Source organism: Parasteatoda tepidariorum, chromosome 8 (genome assembly GCF_982258835.1).
Source record: "Parasteatoda tepidariorum strain Cologne lab strain chromosome 8, Ptep-v5.0, whole genome shotgun sequence".
Taxonomy (NCBI): domain Eukaryota; kingdom Metazoa; phylum Arthropoda; class Arachnida; order Araneae; family Theridiidae; genus Parasteatoda; species Parasteatoda tepidariorum.
In genome coordinates this window covers 33,339,741-33,365,157 of record NC_141762.1, presented here as the reverse complement: position 1 = coordinate 33,365,157, position 25,417 = coordinate 33,339,741, and the positions used below count along the sequence as shown (strand labels likewise).

At 27.5% G+C, this 25,417-nt stretch overlaps 1 protein-coding gene across 2 annotated transcripts in view; it reads right to left on the bottom strand.

Moving 5' to 3' along the window:
- LOC107454008 (A disintegrin and metalloproteinase with thrombospondin motifs like) overlaps nucleotides 1–25,417 on the bottom strand; it is a 218,042-nt gene that overhangs the window by 139,262 nt on the left and 53,363 nt on the right. The window contains exon 1 of one of the 2 annotated variants that reach the window (XM_043046466.3): nucleotides 8,804–9,162. The exons of the other annotated variant lie outside the window; for it this stretch is intronic. The gene's annotated coding sequence lies outside the window, so the exon portion shown is untranslated. Of the gene's footprint in view, nucleotides 1–8,803; nucleotides 9,163–25,417 lie in introns of those variants that run through there. 2 annotated transcript variants of the gene reach the window in all.

The following is a 25,417-nucleotide window of genomic DNA, read 5'->3' as shown; positions in this document are numbered from 1 at the left end:
TTAATTTATTAATTGAATTTAGCAGATTGCCGTAATAAATTAGCTGGAAATTTGCAATGTATGTAGCGAACAAGATTGGATTTTTCTATGAGTGCTTATAAAGCTTTTTTCCAGAACTAATCCCCTTCACTTATACGCAAGCATACGCTTACGTATTTGACACCAGATTTGAAAACTTTATTTATTCTGATACCGTCATCTTAAGTTTCGTTAGGTTGATATCATGAAATTCGAAAAATTTTGTTATCACTAAATCTCTTAAGTTTGAACATCAGTGTACAAGGGTTGCCCAAATAGAATGAGGATAGTCCTAACAGCGACTAGAAAAAGCAATGATTGCACCGCAAATTACAAATTGTGGTAAAAGGAGTGCATCATAGAATACGTTGTTTGCATGTGAGCATTTAAACAGAATGTAAAGTCATGTTACGATTAAAGCGTCCAGGAAAGAACGGTAAGCAGTAGTATGATTTTTAGAGGCTAAATGCTGGTGTTTTAGGGTCATTTATTGTTGAGTGGTTTTTGTTTATTGCGGACACTATTTAGGACAAACAACAAATGATCTAAACGTTTTCATGAATGGAGTACATTTATATTAGATGTAACAACTCTGTTCAAGCACTCACCATACTCTCACAATAAAGGAAGAATTTCCGTTGAATGAAGGAAGAAATTCCATAGCGGCGCTAAAAATAACTATTGGTTGCAATAGAAGAGTTACTCGTTCTGGACAAATTATTTTTAACTTGACTTAACATACACTTTAAATGCTCTCATGTGATCTAGTTACTTAGCTATCTTCAGTTTGTGATGCACTCTTTTTTAAATCCTGTAAGCGTCAATTTTTCATTTGTACTACCCTTATTTTTAAACTAAAACATCTAAATACTTGTTGACAAAAAAGAATCTCAGCACCTGATTAAAAGACAATGTATTGTGGACCTTTTTTTATTAACCTCTCGCCTAACCATTTCAAAACACATAATTGTTTTAAATTGATTTCGAAATCGCTATAGAACACATTTATAAGATTTTGTCAATTGCGCATTGATTTCTTAATTTCTATCATACTTTTATTCAATATTTTGTCAATAATTTATTTTTTCAATGAAATTAATTTCAAGTTTCTTTCACACAGACACAATTTTTTTCTGTCAAATGGCTCTATAAGTTTAATTTGAACCTGTCTAGAGTCGAAGCAAATAGTTTTATAAACATTCTCAATTGATTCAACATAGATTCAAAATGAAGCTACATAAACTCGTTTAAAGAAAAAAAAATATTACAAAAGTGATCTACATGACTGACAGTTATTGCCCAAGGTCTAGAAATACCATCAAAAGAATATTTAGGGAACACAACTTCAAAAACCTGAATATGTTCTCCAAACAATACTCTTATTTGTTATTCTAAATTAATATAATCGCAAAAATAAATATTAAAAACTAAGTTATGAAACTTTGATAAAGAAGAACAATTCTGGAATTTTTTTTTAAATTCTTTGAAAAGTAATGCTGTTTAGTCTTTGCTGATACAAAGGTAGAAATTCAAGTTTAAACCTCATTAAAAAGAGTTCAACCGCTATAAACTACAGAATCTTTGATAAATAAGTACATTTACATTCGTATTATAAAAACGTAATTTTCAAAACAGGTTTAAGATTGGCATAATTCCCATTAATTTTGTTTTAAATTCTTTTCGAAGCAACTGTGCCTTATTGGATGTATAGTTTTATTTACTTTCTTTCAGAACTGAATATGGGACATTTTTAAAATTTAAGGACAATGAAATTGCATTGAATAAGTGCTTTTTAATGAATAATAATAATAATTACCATGATTCTACTGTATGAAAAATTTGCCAATTAGAATAAAGTGTTTTTTAAGTTTAAAAGTAAGAGTAAAGTATTTCTTAAATTTTTGAAACTCTCTAATTATAAGGTTTTTCCTAAATTAAGATTCTATTAAGTATTCAAGTGTAAAATTTGCGAACAAAAAGTAAAGTTGATTGATAGCTTACTTATATGGGGAATTTATTTCATCCATTAAAGAATGCATCTATATTTTTCCTGCACTTTAACCATATAAGAGGTAGGATACTCAGACAAGTAGTATAAAACTCTGATGTTAGAGTGTCAATGAGTTCATGGAAGATGTGTTTTACAACATTTTCGGAATAAAATTATTTTTTTATTAAAATATGGAGGATTATGAAAATATGCCAAATTCTGTAGTTTCGCCATTGTCATTTGTACATACTTCGCTCAACAATGGTAAAGCACCTAGCTCCATTTTTTGAAGTTCAATATTTTAGCAGCCATGGCACAGTAGGAACGCCTCGAATTTGGACCCCGGTTAGACGACGTGAACAGTATCTGATCTGGAACCTCTATCTCCAAGCTTCTACGCCACAACCAACGAGAGAACGCGCTTAATAAAATACTAGTCAACCACAACCTAACTCCAAATGCCCATTGCCTAACAAAAGACCTAAAGCAACCTAACTCCAATGTCCACTTAAACTTTATTTTCATGGTTTTGATACCATGCTAGGTTTAAATGGTTAGTAAACCTTATAATTTTGTATTCATGATTTTCCAACCATACCAGCTGCAGACGGTTTCAAACCTATAAACCTATATGTAAGGAAACATTCCTAACAGTAAATTTTACGATTAGTTAGATGAGCAGACTGCGACAGGTTATTTAATCGTCATTTTAGAAGAAGAAGAAATGCTAAATTATAAAATTTAAAAAATTACTGTAGATTGATTGCAACTTTTAATTACTTAGAAGGCTAAAGTTTTTATTTGTAATATTATGCTAATCTTCTGACCCCTCGTAAAAAAAAAACTTTAATTCAAAACTGTAGGTAGTCACATCATTTTAGAATACTTAAAGTAAAGGAATTACAATTAATATTCATTTCAAATTTATGCATTTAATTGCATTTAATTTTTAATTACTTAATATTTATTTGAGAATTTGGGGCTTGTAATTAAAAATACGAACAAACATGAATTCAAACTAAATTCAAACTTCTACATGCAACTGAAGTACGTATTTATTTAATGCTAATATGAATACATGCAGCTAAATATTTATATAAACTGAATAAAAATTTGAAAAAATGTTCACATCTTTATCAAATGAAAACATGATTCAAGGACTGCATTGAGTAGCTTGAAAAATACGTAACATATGTTTTTCTTTTTTTTTTACTTTTAACGAGCAATATTCAGATTTGTTTTCCTAATTTAAATTTTCCATTTGCTTTTTTTTAAATACTTCACTTTTTTACAGCCTTAAAGTGTCCCTTAATCATGTTAATGTTTTATTATTTGAAGATGTAGCATTCATTAGTTAGTTAAAAAAAATACTTCTTTTTTAAATGAATAAATCATTAAAGATAATAAAAATGTAAAATCGTTTAGCTAAGTACGCTATCAATGACATTAACATAAATTCTTAATAATTAGGCAATTTCAGTCAAAAGGAAAATGAATTAATATAACTTTTAATTAAAAACTCCATAGATTCGCTCTAATTACGTACTTGCAATTATTAATCCTTGCACTATTTTTTACAATTCAAATCACAATAATTAGAAATTATTTGCTATTTTTAAGCCCCGAAAATGAAACTAAATGTTACTACATTGTGAAAAAAAAATCTGGACCAAATTACGGTATAAAGTACCGGCACTTTAGGTGCATCATCCGTAAAACTCAATTTAATGTAAATTCCATTTTTACCGTATTTGGTTATAGTAATTCAGTGATTTTACGGAAATTGTAATCGTAAAAGTTACGTTATATCAAATTTTTGCACCGTATCACGTCCCGTAAAAAATGGATTTTACGGTAAAAGGGACCGGCAGACTGAGGGAGACTTTTACAGTAATTTGATCCATAATTTTTTACAGTGTAGTAATTCAAGATTTCATTCAATTTACTCGCAAATTCTCATCGAAGCGAATTCTCATAACAAAACCATTTCTCTCTTTAAAAATCTAAGAAAAAAAATCGAACGGTTTCACTTTTTTTTTTGAGTTGAGTGACCTTCCAAGTTCTTGTTCTTATATACCTGGAGTATCTACTTTCGAACAATCTTATTATATCATCCCTTATACCGGCCTCTTAAAATCTAAATAAGTGGGCCGGGAGGGAAAAAGAGAAACTGTTTCGTTATCGTACCCCTTACGACCTCGTGGCCCCTTATTTCTTACTAAATCGCAATTACGCAATTCTTTTCTCATTTTTAGGGAAGCAATGTCGTAATGTATACTTAATTACCGTTAAAAGGCTTGAAATAGAAAGTTAGTACCTGTAAAAGGCATACAAATTTATGTTACAAGTTTCTTTAAGATCTTAGAGAAATGAATTGAAACCTAGAAGCCCTTTATCATTTTACGATAAAAATTTTATATTTTAAGCAAATGAATGATTCAATTTTGGTTATTAAATTTCTAATAACATTATTAAGGGGAAATTATTTGATAGTATATTTATAATTTATAACTTTATTCAATAATGTTAAATCCCAGATGTTATTGAAAAAATATACGAGAGAAAAAATGTAATAAAAACCAACAGTACATGGTACTGTGATTCTGGCTCTATGGGAACACGAAAAAGCTCCGTAATTTTTACCGAAATGCTTTGATAATGATTTTAATAAAATGAGTAAATAAAATGTGATTTCATAATATGTGGCGAAACTTTTTATTTATCATTTAAGCGGATAAATTTACTTTTCAGTTTTTTTTTTTTTTTTTTTACTAAATCTGTAGTAGTACGAACTATAATTTTGAAAACTGGAATTTCCGGTCAAGCGTAACTATATAGACAGAAAAATGACAAAATACATGGTTTAAATACTGTATATTTGGGTTTCATTAACCAGAATTATAGTTTTCTTTACTAAAAATGTCATTAACACACAGTACGGTAATTTTATCAGAATTTTTTTGTTTTTGTGTAATTAAATTAGTGATTTCCAAAACAATAAAAATTTGATTTTGTGAAATTTTGATCATTTCACTAAATATTTTAAAGAAAGGATAATTATCATTATAATGTTTTGTGCTTTTCAAATCAAAACAATGCTACTCAAAAATTATAATTTTTTTTCATTCAAATATAATTTCACTCAATGGTAATTCACTCAATTACTTCACTCAATAATTATTCATTATATTAATAATTTCACTCATTATATACATTAATAATTTCACTCATTATATACATTAATAATTTCACTCAAAACATTTTAAGTGCAAAATCGTAATCATTTTCGATAATTGTGAAGACTTCGTTTGAAAACTCCTAAACTGCTATCAAATAAGTGCGCCATAAATATAAAATAAATGTATTATAATATTTTAAGATTTAGCACGAAAATTTGGATAGTTTAATATGGTGTAAAAATCATCCCATTTTACTATCGGATGAATTTAATTCTATGATAATTTACAAAAATTAACTTTTAAATAAAAAAAAATTTTACGTCATCGATATAATTATATAAGCATTTCTGCAACTCATGTTAATTATTTGTTTCCATTTTAATCACTTTAGTTTTTTTTCTATTTATTCATGTTAATTATTTTTCTATTTATTCATGTTAATTATTTTCTATTTATTCATATTAGTTATTTTTTTATTTATTCATGTTAATTATTTGTTTTTATTTATAGATGTTAGTGACAATGATGTACATAAAAGTGCTAAATCTGGAAATGACATTATAGATATAGAAAATTTCAATATCTAAATTATGTTTGGCTCGTAAAGTATAAATATATATATTTTCATACATTAATTTACCAATTACAATAAGTTGTCTTCAATAAAAGATAAAATTGTCAATGCATTAAAAAAATTTAAGGCATATCAAACACCAAGAAAATAAAGAAATGAATTACCTCGTAAATAAAAATTATGCAAGATTGCTTCTATTGGTTTATTAATTATAAAATACTGTGAAATGTTGTTATAATATATTGTGAAATTTAGCAATTTTAATATGTTTTGCTGTACATTAAAAATGTGCTACCTTTGTGTACTTAGTTTTTAAAGTTGTTTACTTTACACCTTACATTATTTTACGTTAGTTCTAGTCAAAACTTCTTAGATTAAGTGATTATATTTATTAAATATGAATAGAATTAATAAAAAATTACAAACATTAAAAGACCTATGTGAACGGTTAGATATTTTTCTTTCAGATAAAGTTGCTTTTTGCATTCTTCAAAATATAGATAATAAAATTTCTTAAGCAATAATATTTTATTTATAAAAAATGTTAAGTGAATAGTATAATAATACAAAAAAAAGTAGGCAGAAGGTTTGTTTCCCCCTTCTTATTTAGTTTACAAGTCTAGTGAAGTATGAAAAATAAAATAATAATTATAAAAAGTGAGATAGAGTTTTTTATAAAGTGATAAATACTAAGAATTAGTGAAATAAGTAATTGATTGAATTCCGAAAAAAATTAAGAACGAAGTATTTATTTTGAAACACATCGGGAAGAAACGAAAAAGTAAAAAAAGAAAGTAAAAAAAAAAAAAAAGAAATTTTATCTACACTCTAAATTTTTTTAATCCACAATGAGTTTAAAAGTCAAAATAAACTGCATTTAATTTCAGTAGTATAAAAAGTTCATTTGAAGGTACTAGATCATTTCTAAAATTTGACTTCGCATAAACACTTTTTTCAACTACATTCTGTCATGGAAAATTATACTTATAATAAATTTGACATAGTGTAGAAAGCTACAATTGGTTCAGGAATCCAGCTAAAGCAGACATCCATTTGATAACTTAGGAAATTAAAACTATATATCTATTGCTATTACTTTTATTCTGAAATAAATTTTAATTTAAGAAATAGAAGTTTGAACGGAACAAAATATTTTATAAAAAAATGAATGTGATTTCAAAATGAATTTTAATGATATGTTTTGGGCCATTAAAATTTCAATATTATTTATATTTAAGAAAATTTTGTTTGAACTAATAAATTTGTTCAACATACAATAATTTGTATTTATATATATAAATATGTTTAAAATATGGACTTTGTTTTTTAAAAAATATTCCTTCGTATATATCATTATTTTTAATAATTGAGTTGACATCTTCCACTATTTGGAGCAATTAATAAATTTTGTGATGCATCCTTACATTGTTTTCTAATAATCCAAGTTTAAACAAAATCACGAATTTCATTCAAAATCACGAACTATTTGTAGAAAAATTGAAAATAAGCCTTTTCCGTAGTTTGAAGTATGACTATTTACATTAATAGAGATTTCCGTTGGTAAGTAAATTGTATTTTCTTTGAAATTCAGCTTCCCTTGCGTGCAAATGCACAATGAGACGAAACACTTGAAGATTAATATTTGAAGTCTCAAAAATAAACAAATAGAAAATTAAATTTTGCGGTTTTTTACCGTGTTTATTAGTGGGTGAGGGTTAAATGATTCACATCCTGTACGAATTCATTAACCTGACTTCTTAATAAAAGACCTTGACATGTAAACTGGTATATCCGTGATATCTAATCATAAACAATAATTGAAATTAAAGAAATTTAATACGGTTTAAATGAATTAAAATGATAATAACCAATTTAAACTGCTTTTTCAGTTTCCAAAAAAAAATTTCAGTTTTTAATAAACTAATTATAAACTTATGCGTATAAGTTCAAAATAAATAAATTTTCCATAATTTTTTCAACTAATTGCTATTAAACTTAAGATCGAAAACATTAAATGCTTCCCAAAATTTCAATCATGAATTATAAATAAGCTGAAATATTATGTAACGGAAAATGGATAACGGCGCTTCTCCTTTCCGGTCGTAGAAAGAGAAAGAAAAGTAAGGCAGAAAAAGTAACGAATGCGCTTCAGTGTTTCGTATTAAGCGCGTATTTTAAAATTAAAAAGATTCAATGATGTAAAACTTACTATCTTATTTAATTTCTCTTTTTTTGTTTTGCTAAATATAGTGAATATTACTTTTTAACTTGAAAACCATTTATTTTTTTACGAAACTATATTAAAAAGTTTGATTAAAAAATTTATTAAGTAAAAGGTAATTTTTGAACATATCAACGTAAAGTATCTTTCAAATCAGATGAAAAACTTTATTTATCAAAAATACAAAAAATTGTGAAACTCGTATTAAAATTGTTTCTCTAATTTCTTATTTCAATTTGATTTTTCAATTTATTAATTCGTTACATATAGCGAACCATGTATATTGGTTCATTAAAAATTATTTAGTTTATAATTTATTTCAAAATAACTTTATAGCATATTATTTAATTAACATTCGGTGTTGAAGAATAAGCAAATTTAGTTTTTTTTTTTTTTTTTTAGAAGAAAAAAATAAAGCTACCATTTTAAACTCTACAGATAATCATAAAAAATAAGGAAAATTTTACAAGAAAAATATTCTATATCTTCTACAAAATGCAAGAAATTAAGCAGTATAATCAATAATTTCTTCTAAAGCACAATTTTTCCTGCCGGATCAAAATATGTAATAGGTTCAAAAAAAATTTTTTTTCATTAATTAATGTGATAAGAAATAGCAACGAACTGGTGTCACTGTCATGTGAAGAAATTAAAAATATTTACTGTAAATTGAAAGAATTTTTTTTTTCAAAAAAAAAATAATAATATTTAAATTTTAGTATGCATACTTTTGCGAACACATATCTAACTAATTTTAGATTAAAAATTACCTCCATATTGTGCAATAAACCAAATTAATACAAAACATTTTACTAACTCACCTTATAAGTAAAGAAGCTGCCAAAAAATATAAATATCACCAATTTTCCCTACTAAAAAACCACATTATTCTGTCGTTTCACTGACATGATGTTGCACAGAATAGAATTCAATAATTCCAAGTGATAAATTTTTTTTAGAAAAAAAACGAAGAACTGTTGCCACATGGAAGCAGAAAATATCCAAGCGAGCGCGCAAACGATAATGCAATGCGGTGGAAAAAGCAAAAGTGAAATCGTTTGGCTTCAGGGCGAAAGTAAAATCTTTTTCCACGTTTGAATCGTTTCACAGCTTAGCCTGCGACTGATAGCTTTCTCCTATTACCTGTTTTCTTAGATGTTTTCAAGCTCCTTCTCTTAGTGACCTACATCAGAGTTTCTGCAAATAGGACGCAAGATTAGAAAGTGGTTTTTAAGGTGAAAAGAAAGGATGAAGTTAAGGCAAGGGAAGGGGGGGACCGGATTTCTTACGTTCATTTGATCTTCCGAAATAGTCTTTATTTTTAGCTATTAAAACCAGTTGAGAAAGGAAGACTTGGGAGATACGATTTTAGTATGTGATTTGGGAATGAGTTTGCGGTAGTAATTAAGGGAAGTTCACGGGGTCTTAACAAATTGGACGCGTTCAGATTAAATTAAATCCGTTTATGTAAGAAACAAAACGGAAGGATTTATCTCACTGTTTTAGGGAAATTAGTAACTTGATTCTTATATAAATATTTTCGAACACTTTTCCATTTGCTTAACGTAGCACATCCACACTGCATTTTTTAAGCATTCCATAAAAAAGTGAAGCTGGAATATATATTCATATAGAGGGACGAAGATATTTGGTCAAAGCCCATACCCAAAATATTTCAAACTATTATACTCTTTTCTCCTATATTTGACCTAAGCAAATCAAAACAAAAAGGAAATGATGCAGTTTTGTATTATTTCTGATGTGGGGGAAAATCACTATCACCATGTGAGGTATGGATATAGGGGGACCTCGATATTCGAATAAGGGGGTACAGTGTCAAACACCATCACCTGGTCCCATTTCTAATTTCGAAATACGCTCCTGGTTTGGAGCGGACTTATTGAAAGAACTGACTAACAAAAGTATATGTATTTTATTGAAAATGTATGTAACTAAATTTCTATAAACATTGCAATTTTAAACTTTTAAAAATAAATTATAAATTTAATGTTTGAAAACTTGACTGCAGCCTACTCTAAAATGCAATATCATTTTTTTTTCCATTAAATTGTTGGCGAAACCATTTAAAATTGAGAAATATATATATTTTGGGATCATTTTTATTGAACTTCGAATTGAATTTACTGACAGAAAATATTATAAAACATTTAAATAAAAGTTAAAAAAAAGTAAATGCACCCTTCACCAAGAACTGGTCTCAAAATAAAATTGAAATAAAGTTTAAATAATCTTCATGCAAAATCCATACCATTACTAAATTTCGTGAGAAATATGGTCGAGAACATTTGGATTGTGATCAAAAAATTCAAAAATTTTATTCTTTATTTATTTATTCATTATTACTTATTTATTCATTATTATTTATTTATTTATTATTATTTATTTATTTATTATTATTTATTTATTATTATTATTTATTTATTCCTTATTATTATTTATTTATATTTACTTATTTTTTATTTATTATTATTGCTATAAAAACTTTTTATTGCAGGGAGGGTAGGTCTGATAAAGGCTTTCCTGAGCCTTCTTTAATTAGGGAATCATCTTTCATGCAAAGGCTATATAGGATTCAGAAATTTTTGCAGAAATACTTAGAAGCAGTCTCTTAACATTTATTCCCGATTTTTAGAAAAAATTGTAATTTTATTGTAACTCAAAGGATGGCGAAGGATTGAATGTGAGTCAAAATAATTAAGTTATGGACTGGCCAACAATATCTCTAAATCTGATCCACTTCGATATTATTTTATTGTTACAAATTAAAATGGAAGTTAGACACAGTGGAAAAAAACATTTTCAGCTTGCTTTGAAAGTATCATTACAACAGAATAATGCATAAATATATTGCAATTCAAATCAACTCTGGTTATAAGCTTGTAAGACCGTATATGGATCGTAAACATATAGGACGGTATTTAGGAAAATACTTTTTTTTTAAAAAATAGAAAAAAAAGATTTAATAAAATATTTCTAAACTTATAATTTTTTGTTTATTTCATATAAGCGATTGATTTTTTTGCAAGGTGCCTTCACAAAATTTCTAAATACATCAAGTTTAATCTTCAAGTTTATATTTTCGCCCAAATTAAAAGTAAAGAAAACAAAAGAAGCTCTTATTTAAAAAAATGGATATCATGAAATGGTTTGTCAAGTTCAATATTAAAGTTTTTTGAGCGTTTTAAACCATATCACCTTATTTCTAAACCTTGATTATGCGACATAACAATTCACTTAGCAGGAAAAGATGGTTCAGTTTAATAAATTATTAAGATTGTATCAAATTTGCTCCATAATATGGTTCAAAGTATTGATATCATAGTTCATCGTTGAACCAATTCTTAAGAGAGTACTTTTTTTTATGTAATACCCTTCATTATAATTATATTCAATGCATAATTTTTTGCCTAAATACAATACTTATCTTATAGTAAACTATTAGAATAATTTGTTAACTTACACTCTCAAAACAATCAGTTCAAGGTTGAACCATAATATTTATACCTGAAGCTACAATACGGAGCCCTGCAACTTCAATGTAGGTGTTTATTTTAATGTTTCCGTTCAAATTAAATATAGTAACATGTAGCCAGGTTGAAAAAGTTCAATAATATGGTTCAAATCCGCTCCTTACTACGGTTGCAGCAAATGTTAACGATATTGTGATTAAACATGCCTCAAAATTTTAACAATGTAGAAGCACAGAGATTAGAAAGTGACAGACAAATTCAACATTTTATTCAACGCTAACCTTAATTATAAAATCAGTATTTTCCTACACTTTCAAGCCTTTGAATGCCAAATGCTGTACAATAGGCTATTTCTTTCCCTTAAAGTAGCGTTATTCACTACTTTCCGTGCTGAACATTTCGAAGGAAATTGCAGCGACTTAGAACAATGAGGTAAAGACATTTCGTCACATTAGTGAAATGCTTCAAGAACTCAGCACCAAAGGTTCTTTGAATTTAATAGAATTAGTGTTTTTATAGTGAAAGTGTGTATGTTTACAATAGCTTAAGTTATTTTGTCTCTAAAAAAGAACTAGTTATTTAAGTACAACAAAAACTAAATGCGTGACTGCCTATCTGTTCGATGTTGGGAAACTTGGCGAAAAAGCAATTCGTAACGCCTCCACTACTTTGTTCGCTTAAACCACCTACTGAGTGGCACTATTTAGAACTGGAATTTTCTAAGAGTATGAATATAGATTTAATAAATATGCTAATTAGATTTTTCCCAGCAACACAATGTAGTTTTTACAATTGAAAAAACTACATAACAATAATGTTCTTACGACGAACTGAAATGTATAAATAATATGAATAAACGTGGAATAAATATGTTAATTATGATTTGCTAATTAAATGAACTTTAATCAACTGGAAGCACTTATTAGGTAATGGTAATTAATTTTTAATGCTGTGAAATTTTGTAGTACATATTTACTGTTTTCTTTTAAAACATTTAACATAAATTTAAATAATATTTCAATTACAAGTATAAGGAGTGCAAATGAAAAGTGGATATACTTAAAGGATTACTAACTCATTTCTGTATTTCTTGTATAGATGTAACATTTTCTACTCAATTCATGAAAAAACTGTAATTTTTTTTAACATTTACTTACAGTTTAGAGCATTTTGTTTGAATAATTTGTTTAGATCTAAACTAAAGAGAACAACGCAAAAATTTTTTCTTTGTACAGATATTTTTTTCTAATGAAAATCAATACCCAAATAATGCTGTAGTGAGAGTCAATATTATGCAATCGTTAATTTGTCTGGACAATGGGAGTAGTTTTCGTAATATATTTAAATAGAAAGCTTAGAACGTCAGTTTGCATGTTTTTTTAAAAAAAATTGATAGAGCAATCGTCTCCCAATTAGGCAACCCAGGTTTTGAATTTCAGCGGTGGCTGGTTGATACGAATTCTGCTCGGGGCAGATGCAAAGTATCCTCAGTGGAAGACGTAAAATGGAATCCCCTTACAATCGGGCTAACCGTGGAAGGTTTCCGTGGCTTTCCTCTCCATGTAACTCAAACGCCGGTTAGTTCCATAAAAAAGTCCTCTCCGATGGTTACTTTGTCCAAATACTTGATCCAGGAGTTCTCGTGTCTTTTGCGTTGGGTTCAAAATTACAAAGATATGGAGTTAAATATTGAGTATTGAAAACTCAGAATTAGGTCGGCAATTTAACGCTCATTGCAAAATAAAATTAAAAAAAATCTTATTTGATTATATTTCAAATAATAGTTATCATTATAATTTTGATAATTTCTCTTACCTCCCGTTTGTTGTGTAAAAATGTATGAATTGAAAAATCCATGAATTGTAACTCTAATCTATATTATAATCTAATCTATATAAATCTATGAATTATAAATCTATGAATTAAACTGTGAAATCTTTCTAGGAGGGCCTAGAAAGATTTATAAATATCTGATGTGATTCTGTAGAGATGGCTAGTACAGACTCTCGTTCGCAAAGCTTTGAGTTTTGTTTCTCAAATAAAATTATAGCTCAGCCCCGAAATGTTAAACTGCTTCCCACGGTTCTTTATTACAGTAGAGAAAATGGGATTAATTGAGTCTTTTTAAAGAGATAATGAGACTTTAATGTGGTCCAGTGTAATTTTGTGACTCCAGAGAATTTTTTTAACTGGAAGGAACTGTCAACTTATGCAGAAGAGAAGTCATGGAGAGAATATCGAGATGAGCAGTTGCACCCTATCAAAAGATTCAGATCAAATTAATATACTCAATTGCCGACACTCAAAGTGCCGGTTTTACTTACGGTAAAATACATTTTCATCAGAACATTTTACGGAACAACAAAATCTGATGTAGAGTAATTTTTGCGGTAATTAACGTAAAATCACTCAAATCAAAATAGCATCACTGTAAAAATTAAGGTATGATATTTTGCGGTAAAAATGGATCGCACGGATAATGCACCTGAAATACCGGTACTTTTTAAATGTGTAGAGTTGGTCTCTAATGAATCAGAACCAATACACTATGAACTGTCAACCTAATGGATTGGGTCCCCAAAGAAATGCAGATGTAGGGTTGTCGCTTATTGAGATGAATCTTTCAACATAATCAAATTTGAGCTACGGCGGGAACTGATCAGTGTACTTACTATCTCAAGTGCAATGAGAACTACGTTTTGCTTCGCAGCTAAAGTCATCAACCAATCTCGCAAAGTCACATCATTTTACGCGGCATTCGTTTCAGAAATGCATATATAATTCAATATGTCCCACTGTTATCATATCTTTATTATTTTTATTCCTTGAAAATTGTTTTTACACATAATATAGAATTAAATTAAAAAGACAGTAGTTTCAAAAGCTAATTTTGAAATAAGATTTGTCAAGTAAAACGCCAAAGTAAGTAAATTAGCACTCAAATTATAACTTTTCAATTTAATTAGTTAAAAGAATGCACTTTGATATACAAATTCTGTTTTTTACACATGTATTTTCCGAACTCTGATGCTAAAGTAGTACGTGTGAATAAAAAATAGTACAGAAAAAGAAGTGTAATAAAATTAAGTAAATACTCGAATAAGTAAAATTATTTTATTTAAAATTGTTGTAAAAAATATTCAGCTATCGAAAACCTTAGAAAAAATAAAATAAAGAAAGAATTAATATTCATTGAGATGGGGACAGGAAGGGTTGAGAAATATGGCTTTTTAGCAAAACTCGCCTAAAGCTTGCAGAATTATAGGCATTGCAGAGTACAAAACTCTTTACTAATTGCTACAACTTTTTCAAATTTTTGACTATAGATTACCATTTTTACACGTAACTTTATGCATTATAAAATTTCAGAAGTGAAAGAAGGAGAAAGCTATTTTTAGATAGATTTAGTGCGGAGCCTTAAGCAATTGAAGTTTTTAAAACAATTAACACATTTTGAGACAAGTTTTTCATTAAATATTTCATGTTATTTTGTCCCAAATTTAAAAAAAATTCAAAAACTACTGGATGCAGCCAAAATGTGAAATAATATTGTCTTTTTCATGTTTTACAGATTATAATACTATGAGTTCAATTTCACACACTGGAAGTTACATTGTTTAATATAAAAGATAAGCATATTAAAAAAAGTTCTTATTTTAAAAATAACTAAGCAATTTTAATCCGTAAAAGGAATAATAGATTTTAAACAATAATATTTCCGGCATAAAAATAAATCTTTGAGGAGATTATCAAGTAAAGCTCGAAATGGAAATGATCAAAAATAAACATTTCCTTACATGAAACATTTAACAAGTTTCCGTTTTAAAGCGAAGATAAAATCATTAAAAAAATAAATATCTGCTTCCTCGCTATGCATTGATGGACAGATTGAGTAATAAGTAATGTGAAAATTTGAATTGTGGTAAATGGTTCTTACAACTATTATTAAGGGTGTTTTTGAGAGAGAAAATTTAATTTTGAATGGTAAAACAAATAAACTGAAAATGGAAAAAATGAAATCGATGATGAATGAAATCGATGATGAATCGATGATGAATCGATAATGAACTGAAATTTATAAAATGCTACAACTCTGAAAAATTTCTGGTTTTAAATGACTTGGGACAGTAAAAATGAGAACAGAAATTTCTGTACGTAAATATGCTCTTGTTAACTTATTAATTTTTACTTCAAAATTTAAAAATGTTAAAAACTAGTTTTTGGAAAACTGAATTCAAACAACTTGTTTCAACATGTCTATTAAAAATAATTAGTATGTTTCTTAAAAAAACGTACATTTATTGGCTTAAATTCAAACATGCCCTGAAAGAAAAAAATACTGAAAATAATTTGTCACTAGAGAAAAAAATCTATTTAATGTTTTTGTAACTTATTTACATTTCATACTAAATAAATTTACTGCTTTACATAATATATATCCTATGTATCATTTACACTGCTTTACATACTTTATATCTATTGTACTCACTGTTTCACATGTATATCCATTTGTTAAAATTATTTATTTAAATTGTCCAATTTTAAACAATTTATACAAATAATGATTAAATTATCATATATATATTTTTTATTGATTCCACAACAACAGTTAGTTTATAATCATTAAATAGTAGTTGTTTAGATCTTGTCGATATTTGACTTAAAAAATTAATAAATGCATTTTCATATTTAATAAAAAATACATCAGATTTTTTAAATAAAAAAAATTTACAAAAATTACGGAAGGTTAAGAAATCCTAGGCTAACATCAAGTTTTTTCATGACTACTTCACTATCATATAGACAAGCGACTGGCTTATAAATATGACAATAAATAATAATAATGGATAAAAAGAACAATCCCAAAAACTCTTCGGAAAAATATACTTATTGGAACAAAATGTCATTCATAAAATTGTATAAAACTGTTCTTTGTTGGTATAAAACTTCAAAAAATATGAAAATTGTAACGAAAGTTGACATTAATCGAGGGCTCAAAAATAGGCGCCTATTTTCAAGAATTGTCTGACATGGGCAGAATACGCAAAGAAAGCAATGAAAAGATGGAAAATGAAGGTGAAAACAAAGCTTAAAAAAAGCGATAACGAATGAAACAGAAAATGCAAAATAAATAAATGTGAAAAAAAACTAGAAAAACAGTCAAGAGTGGAGTCGAGAGTGGAACAGGCATCTCTATGCTCTGGATCTTGTTTCATTCCTGGAAACGCCAATTCCCTTGTTAACGACATGAGTTTTCAACCACCTCTGCATATCACGTGGAAATGCATTTTGCTTCTATTTTCTTCTCTCGATCATAACGGTTTTTTGTAGTTTTATTTTTCCTCTTTATTTTTTTTTTTCAGTTTTATTCTTTTATATTTTTTTGGCACACTTACGTTTCTAATCATTTTTCCCCTCATTCACGTCTGGGAAGACTATATATATATATATATATATATATATATATATATATATATATATATATATATATATATATATATATATATATATATATATATATATATATATATATATATATATATATATGTATACAGGGTGTCTCAGTTAAGCGTTTCAGAACTTCTAAGAGGGGTAGGGGGCATCCTGACGACTCAAAATCATATAGCAATGTGGGGTCGGAAATGCTTTCCTGAAGCGGTGACGTACACAGAAGCACCATAAAGAAATGAGACCGTAAGTGAAAAATCGCTATAATAAAACATTGAAAAAATTATATGGTACACGGGCCAAAGTAAGTGTTCGAAGTTTCTGCCACCGGCTACAATGTACACCTCACATCTCCGGCGCATGGACATTCGAACATTCTGCAATACTCCAGGCATATCTCGCAGGCAGCTACTGCGATTCTTGCATCCAGCATTATCAACAGGGGTATCACAAACCAGTGTTTCATATGACTCCAGAAATCAAGACATGATAGGTCGGGTGACCGAGGAGGCCATGTAATTTTTTCAATGTTTTATTATAGCGATTTTTCACTTACGGTCTCATTTCTTTATGGTGCTTCTGTGTACGTCACCGCTTCAGGAAAGCATTTCCGACCCCACATTGCTATATGATTTTGAGTCGTCAGGATGCCCCCTACCCCTCTTAGAAGTTCTGAAACGCTTAACTGAGACACCCTGTATATATAGAGATAGATATAGATATATTTCATAGTTTTAAACAAAATTACTCTACAATAAAGTATGTATTATTTTATTTACTCCTGTTTTATTTATTTAATTCCGTTATATTTTACTATAAACGGAGAAAAAACAATTGTAATAATTTAACTAATAGTTTTGATTTACTTGAAAAATGAAAAATGAAAGTGACGGTACTTATATCTGATATAAACAGCAAAGAAATAAATTTAAAAATAAGTAAAATGCAGAGAAACTGAAATATTTAAATCAAAACTTTCCCTTCGAGTGCTACGACGTTCTTAATTAACTTTCGACATACTTCAAAAAAAGAAAGCGTCTAAGCATTTTATGAAATAAAAATTAAACATCTAACAAAATGGTTAAAATTTATTTCATGAACTAGATTAAAAATAATAAATGAAAACGATAATAAATTAAACGAATAGTTAAGCTTATTGCCTCAATATACCGAAAAGTTTTTGCTTTTAGCTCGATTAGCTTTAGCTATTAGCGTTTTTTTTCATACTCTATTATATGAATAGAAGTTCCTTAAATATTTCGCTGCTGAATTTCAAACAAAAAATTATGAAAAAATTTTAATGAATTCTAAATTTACAATTTCACAATGTGTAATCAACTGTTTAGTAGATCATACATTATAATCAATTGGGTATAATATGAAAAAAGCACAACTACTTCCACTTACTAGGAATAACATTTACCTTTTAGTTTAATTAATAAACTGAGTTTTAAATATGTTTACTAAATTAATAAACTTCGGTAAAACAACAATATAAATTATTTCAAAAGGAACTAGACTAATACAATTTCAACCTGGCGAGTAGCGACTTATAAACAAGACACTTCGTTTGATGCTTTCACTTGTTGCTAGAAATCAGGTTCGCAGAAAATGCTGTTTACTAGTTAAATTTAGTAGGAATAACACGATCTGTGACGTAGGCTATAGTATACCCAATTATTTTGTTCATATTAATGTTGCTTAAATTTTTAATATCTTAAATATGATACTCCATCATGTTACAAAGTTCAATAACTATAAATAATATAAAATTGTTTTCAAAACTGCACATAGCTTATATTTGGACCTAATTTTAAGATAATTTTCAACGAATTCGTCAAACGATAATTAATATCAATTGTAAATCAGACAGCTCAACATTTTGCAGCCAAAATATCGTTTGCTTATTAAAAAAATACATTACAAATACATTAACTATTATATCCAGTAGCATTTGCTCGATTCAATTCAAACCCTTACAAATCTATTGTTCTGTATCTTTTTATTTAAAAAAGGGAAGTCTTTTCCTTTTTTCCCTTTTTTCTTCACCTGAAATCATGCTATTTCAAAAACTATTACTATTTTAAGGGGAAATCCTGAAAATTATATGAAAAAACGAAAAAAATTAACAAGTCACATTACTTAAAAAAACTAAAAAGTAAGTTATTTTTATATTCAAATTTAAATTTTTTTTTTCATTATTTATACTGCATTTGTTAGAATATTGTTTCTCTTTAATACTTTGTCGTCAGAGTAAGAAAAAATTTATTTCAAATTTGTAAATTATGTTTAAAGGTGTGTAACTGAAATAATATCTCGATTCATCTTAACCAATTTAATTTGACTATTCGCCTTACATAATGAAATTTTTTGTATGCTATAGACTAATATTTTAAATAGGGGATAAAAACTGTACTAATTCAATTATGTATTAACTTTTTTTCTCTTTTAAAATACTGTTTTATGTAATTTGTATAAAATTTTACATTCATATAAAATTATTTATGAGTATAAAAATCGATACAAAAAAATTCTGAAGCAATAGAATATTTCTTAAGTAGCATAAAAGCTTTTAAATACACTTTAAGAAATTTCTGATCAAATTACGGTAAAAAGTATTGGCGCACAAGTTGCCAGTGTTTCGAACCGTAAAGTCATTTTTAACGGAATATGTAATGGTACAGAAGAACCCGATATACCGTATTTTTTTGCAGTAATAATTACTTTACAATCTCTAAATCTCTGTAATTAAATCCCTGTAATTACTGTAAAAATTACGCTATAATATTTTACGATAAAAATGGATTTTACGGTAAAATAGATTTTGTGTATGACGCACCCAAAGTGCCGGTACTTTATACTGCAATTTGATCCGAAATTTTTTACATTGTGATAAGGCAAGTCAAAAAAGTCAAGTTTTGTTGTTTTTTTTTAAACTTTGAGCATTAATCCACTCTCATTCGCTTTTAATAAATAAAAAAAGATTTATGACTGAAATTAAAACTAAAAAATTTAAGTCGAGAGATTTCGTTGAATGATATAAAGAATTACACACGTTTTTACGGCCATTGAAAATTTTTCACTTCTGAATCACCACAAGCACCTTAAAATAGCAACATTTCTTTTTAATATAAAAAACGCAAAGACTCGTGCGCGTCGCTTTGAAATCACTTCTAATTCCTTATCTTAGTCGTGATCCTATGCTTATCGCCCACTTAGAAACAAAATTATTCAAATTACTCTTATTTTCAAGAATGTAAATTTTCATTTAGATTTGTGAATGTAGACAAAGCCTTTTCCGACGCATTCATTCTATTTTTAACTCGAAATATTATTACTGATATCAATAGGTCATTGATATTCAGTGGTGTACTTCACTGCTCATTTTCCTGGTTATTACAAATTAAGGCGCAAAATACTTGTGACTTCGGAAAGTTCTTACTTGTTGTACGTTTGAATTGTATTGTTTCAGCGTCAGTAATGATGATGGTTTTATTGTGTAATAGAGTTTGATATAGTGGAAACTCTTATGTTGAAAAGTAATTTACATATTCGTGATCATCAGGTAGCAAGTAATAGTCCGTTTTGAATGTATAAATAAAAAAAAATGCTAATTCTTTTCCTTCCGCTTTGAATGTGTATAACTCGGAGAAAAGTTTTTTTACAGATTAAATTTGCATTCAATAAAAATTTTATTTGCGTGCACTATATCATTTCTAAAATTTGACATTGCATAAACACTCTTTTCAACTAAATTCTTTCAAGGAAAATCATTATTATGATTAATTTTAAAAAGTGTAGAAAGTTGCAATGGTCCAGGAATCCAGCTAAGACAGACATCCATTCGATAACTTAGGAAACTAAAACTATATATCTATTGCTATTATTTTTATTCTGAAATAAATTTTATTTTAAGAAATAAAAGTTTGAATAGAGCAAAATATTTTATAGCAAAATGAGTGTGATTTTGAAATGAATTTTAATGAGAAGTTTTGGGTCATTAAAATTTCAATATTATTTATATTTAAGAAAATTTTGTTTGAAAAAATAAATTTGTTAAACATACAATAATTTCAATTTATGCAAAAAAAATGTTTGAAATATGGACTTTGTTTTTAAAAAATATTCCTTCGTGTATATCATTGTTTTTAATAATTGAGTAAACCTCCTCCAGAATTAATAGTAATTAATACATTTAACGATGCATCTTTAAATTTTCTTCTAATCAATTCAAGTTTAAACAAAATCACGAATTTCATTCAAAATCACGAACTATTTGTAGAAAAATAAAAATAAGCCTTTTTCATAGTTGGAAGTATGAATATATATATATATACATATGAATATATATATATATACAATATACATAATTGCATTTTCTTTGAAATTGAGTTTCTTTAGTGAGATACACACAAATACACAATGCGACAAAACACCAGAAGATAAATATTTGAAATCAAGAAAATAAAAAACTAGGAAAATTAAATTTTGCGGTTATTCACCGTGTTCATTAGTGGGTGAAGGTTAAATGATTCACATCTTGTACGAATTCATGACAAATTTATGGTATATTTGTCATATAAAAAAGACATTTAAAAATTTTTTATATGAAAAAGAAGTCTTCACCAGCAGTGAACTATTAGCAACTGAAAATTTAATAAATATTTTAATTTTTTTCCTTCCGCTCTTAATATGTATAACTTGATGAAAAGTATAAGTTCTTTGTAGTTTAAATTTGCAGTCAATAACCTCTAACTACAAACAATAGATAGCTGAAACATTGCTTAATAATCCATATAATCAACATGAGAACAAATATTTTTATATGCAGTTCTAACACTCTACAAGTTATATTTGAGATGATAAAAATTTTTACATTACAAAATATATTTTGTTCCTTTATGTGAAAACGTTTTTTATCGTAGTCAATGTCATATAAAAAGTTAAATATTTTAGCATTCATAAGTATAATTTTCTTCAGTTTATTATATAATAAAAAGATGAGTATTACAACATTTTAGGGCGAATTATAATTTTATTTAACAATGTCCCTGTTAAAATATGTACGCTATAAATAGTTTTGTTATAAACTTATGTTACTTAGAATCGTAACATTATTTGCGGATTTGTTAATATTATGTGTGAAATGAACTAAAAATTTAGTAGAAAAAATCTAAGTGATGACCGTCACAATATTTTAAAAAAACTAATAATAAATAAACAACTACTTCTATAATAATTAATCTAAACGTCTCATTTAAATAAAACTACACAAGAAGTAATTTATTATCACATAATTTTTAAAATTCAAGACAATGATTTTCTTGATACTTCCATCTAATTTTTAAACTTTTGCGTCAAAAAGTTTAAATTAATGTAATTTTTTATAATATTTTATTTAAGAACATATTTTGCTTTTTGACATTTGTTTATATTTCCTGTCTAGAATTCGGCTCTGCTTTATTTTGCTTTTTAGTTGTTTTCATTATGTGAGTTATGAATTTTTCTATTTTACTTCCTGTCCCTTTCTGGAAAAGCTATATTTATTCTTCATAGATAGAGCCAAGGTGACTCAGGGGATATAGCATTCGCTTTCCAATGAGGTAACCCAGGTTCGAACCCCAGAGGTGGCTGGTTAATACAAATTATGCTCCTAGTACGCACCGATCATAGTGCTGACGTAAAGTATCTTCAATGCCAGACTGATCATTGGTTAGAATCCACTCGTTTTCTGGATAACTTTGGAAGATTTCGACAGTTTTTCTTTCCATGTAAGGCTAATGTTTGTTAGTTCCATCAAAAAGTACTCCACGAAGGCCAGTTTATCCCAACGCTTGATCCAGGAGTTTTCTTGTCTTCTGAGTTAGGTTCAAAATTACAAGTGTTCTGAATAGAACATTGATGAGCTTAAACTCAGAATTTTGTTGACTGTTTAATGATGGTTACAAAATAAAATAATTCTTCATAAATTATTAAATAAAATACGAAAATATACTTTAAAGATAAAATAGGCATTGAAGAAATCATTAAATGCCATAAGCAAAAGCTGTAATTTTTCTGCTAACTGCCACAAAGCAATGAAGGTTATCTATTGCAATTAAATATCAGAAATAAAATTGGTATAAATTAAAGGCCAGTTATAGCATAATAATTCAATATAGGTTTAATTTAACAAATACATTTTTCATTATTACTTTTGAATAGGTGATTAACACCATTCAAGACTATCAACATTATCAAAACTGGAATAAAAGTTTTGTAATGAATTTACATGTCAAAAACTTAAAAATTGCTTACTCTACAAATCATTGTCTACCCTCCATCTACCAGTAACAATCAATTTTGAATAATAGACAATCCATTAGTTATTGATTGAATTTCAGATGGTTCAATCAATCTTCCTTATCGGCTAGCATTAAAATCACGTGTCAAATTACAAATCACCTATTTCCTGAATAATGCTCAATAAACTATCAATTTCACTGAATAAGGGCAATTTATTTATTTTAAAAACGATTTCCTTAAGTTAAGTCCCTGTTTTGTTTTGCATTTGTTTGCGGACAAAATTGATGAACGCACATATGTTGTGACATGGATCATATCATTAAAATAAAAATTGTTTTTAGGAATACAATTTCTAATTTTCTACTTAGAATCGCAAACACCATGGAAGTTTAATAAAAAAGGAAAATTAAAATATTGTTTGTCTTAGATTTTCTTTTTTCTTTTCTTTTTTTTTGTAAAAAGATACTTTTTTTCTGAAAAAGCATTCTCATACAAATTTGAATTAAATAATATAATAAAAATTTTTGACTTCCAGATGTATATATAATATAAAATATATACATATATAATACAAAATATATATAATATGTGTAATATGTGTTCTATGTCCCTTCTTCTGTGTGGTTGTGTGAATGTAACCCACCCTATAAACGGGTTTGTGGTTGTATGACGAGGGCGACGCTACTCCACCGCCGTGGCATGGCCATAGGTGATAACTGGGTAATGATAAGACAGTAGCAATTCTGACATTTCTGAGGCCAATAGAAAATAGACCCAAGTGCAATCAGATTACACGGTGAAAAAATTCTCGTAAAACTACCGTACTTGATGGTAAATACATTTCTAGCCAAATAAACCGTAATTCTGGTTAATAAAATCAAAATATTCTGCATTAAAACCATTCATTTGGTAATCATTCCGTTCCTATGGTAACGGTTTACTGAAAATTCCAGTTTTTTAAATTATAGCTTTTATTTACCACGCATTTAGTAAAAAATGCATAACTGAAAAACAAGATGAATTATTTTTAACAAAATGAATTATTTTTTATGTCATGTTCTAAAGTATCATGAAAACATTATCAAATTTTAACACATTTACCAAATTATTAGTCTTACCAAAATCATTGCCAAAGTACTTAGGTACAAATTACTGAGATTTTATGTGTGCCTATATAGCAAGAAATAAGGTACTCTCTGTCTCTACCATATTATGGTAGTTTTGACCATACTTTTTTCTCAGTGTACAATAAATTCAAAAAAATTATGTTTTATACAGTGCTGTTTAGTATTTAGTTATGAATAAAATATGGGTCTTAAATATTTAAACATTTTATTTCAAATTGGCGTAAAATCTGGAAACAAATTCAGAATCATAAAACAAAAGAATGGAAAAGTTCTTTGCCCTTCATTCAGAGAAAGCTAAGAAAACAAATAGTGAATTATTTTTCTGTTTGAATACTTATTACTTTAAGTGTATGATCTGACTTTGAATTTTTACAGTTAAAGTGTAGTTAAAAAATTAAATCTTGTGTATGCTTCTGAGATTATCTGAGCTCAATTGCTTAAGATACTACATTTAAAATGAGAGTGATTTTCCGTCTTATATTTTTTCATCTCCTAAATGCATTTAAGTAGAACAAAATATTACTTAATTAGGTTTGAAAATATGTCTTTCAAATATCAAATAAGAAACATTGGAGAAAAAAAGACACAACCTATCTTAAAATTGTCTTTCCATTTTGAAGTCAGAAACTAAAGAGGTCAATATCACAAGCATTCTTACATTTGGCGAAGGTAATAAAAAAAGGAAATCGTAACTTATCCCAGGAAATGATTGTGCGAGTGCTCAAGACGATGTTCAGCCTGCCACCCAAAGCCCTGAGGTCAGTTTAATAGGTATACGATGTAATATCCTGTCCTTCAAACGCCGTGGACACGGATATTGAGAAATATTTTTTTTGCATTGTATCAAAACTCCTCACCATATGAAAAAGCCTTTAATAGAATCGTATTACCATATCATTATTTCTGAAGGAAAATTTAATAAAATGATTTATCGAAAACAATCTGTTTCAATTTCAGCAAAAAATTGATATTCTTTTTTTTTATGAAGAACTATTTATTGCGATAAATCTATCATCAACCAGCTGTAACAGTTTTTTTAACATTGTACCATGAGTTGCATGAAGTGAAATCGCAAACTTAAATA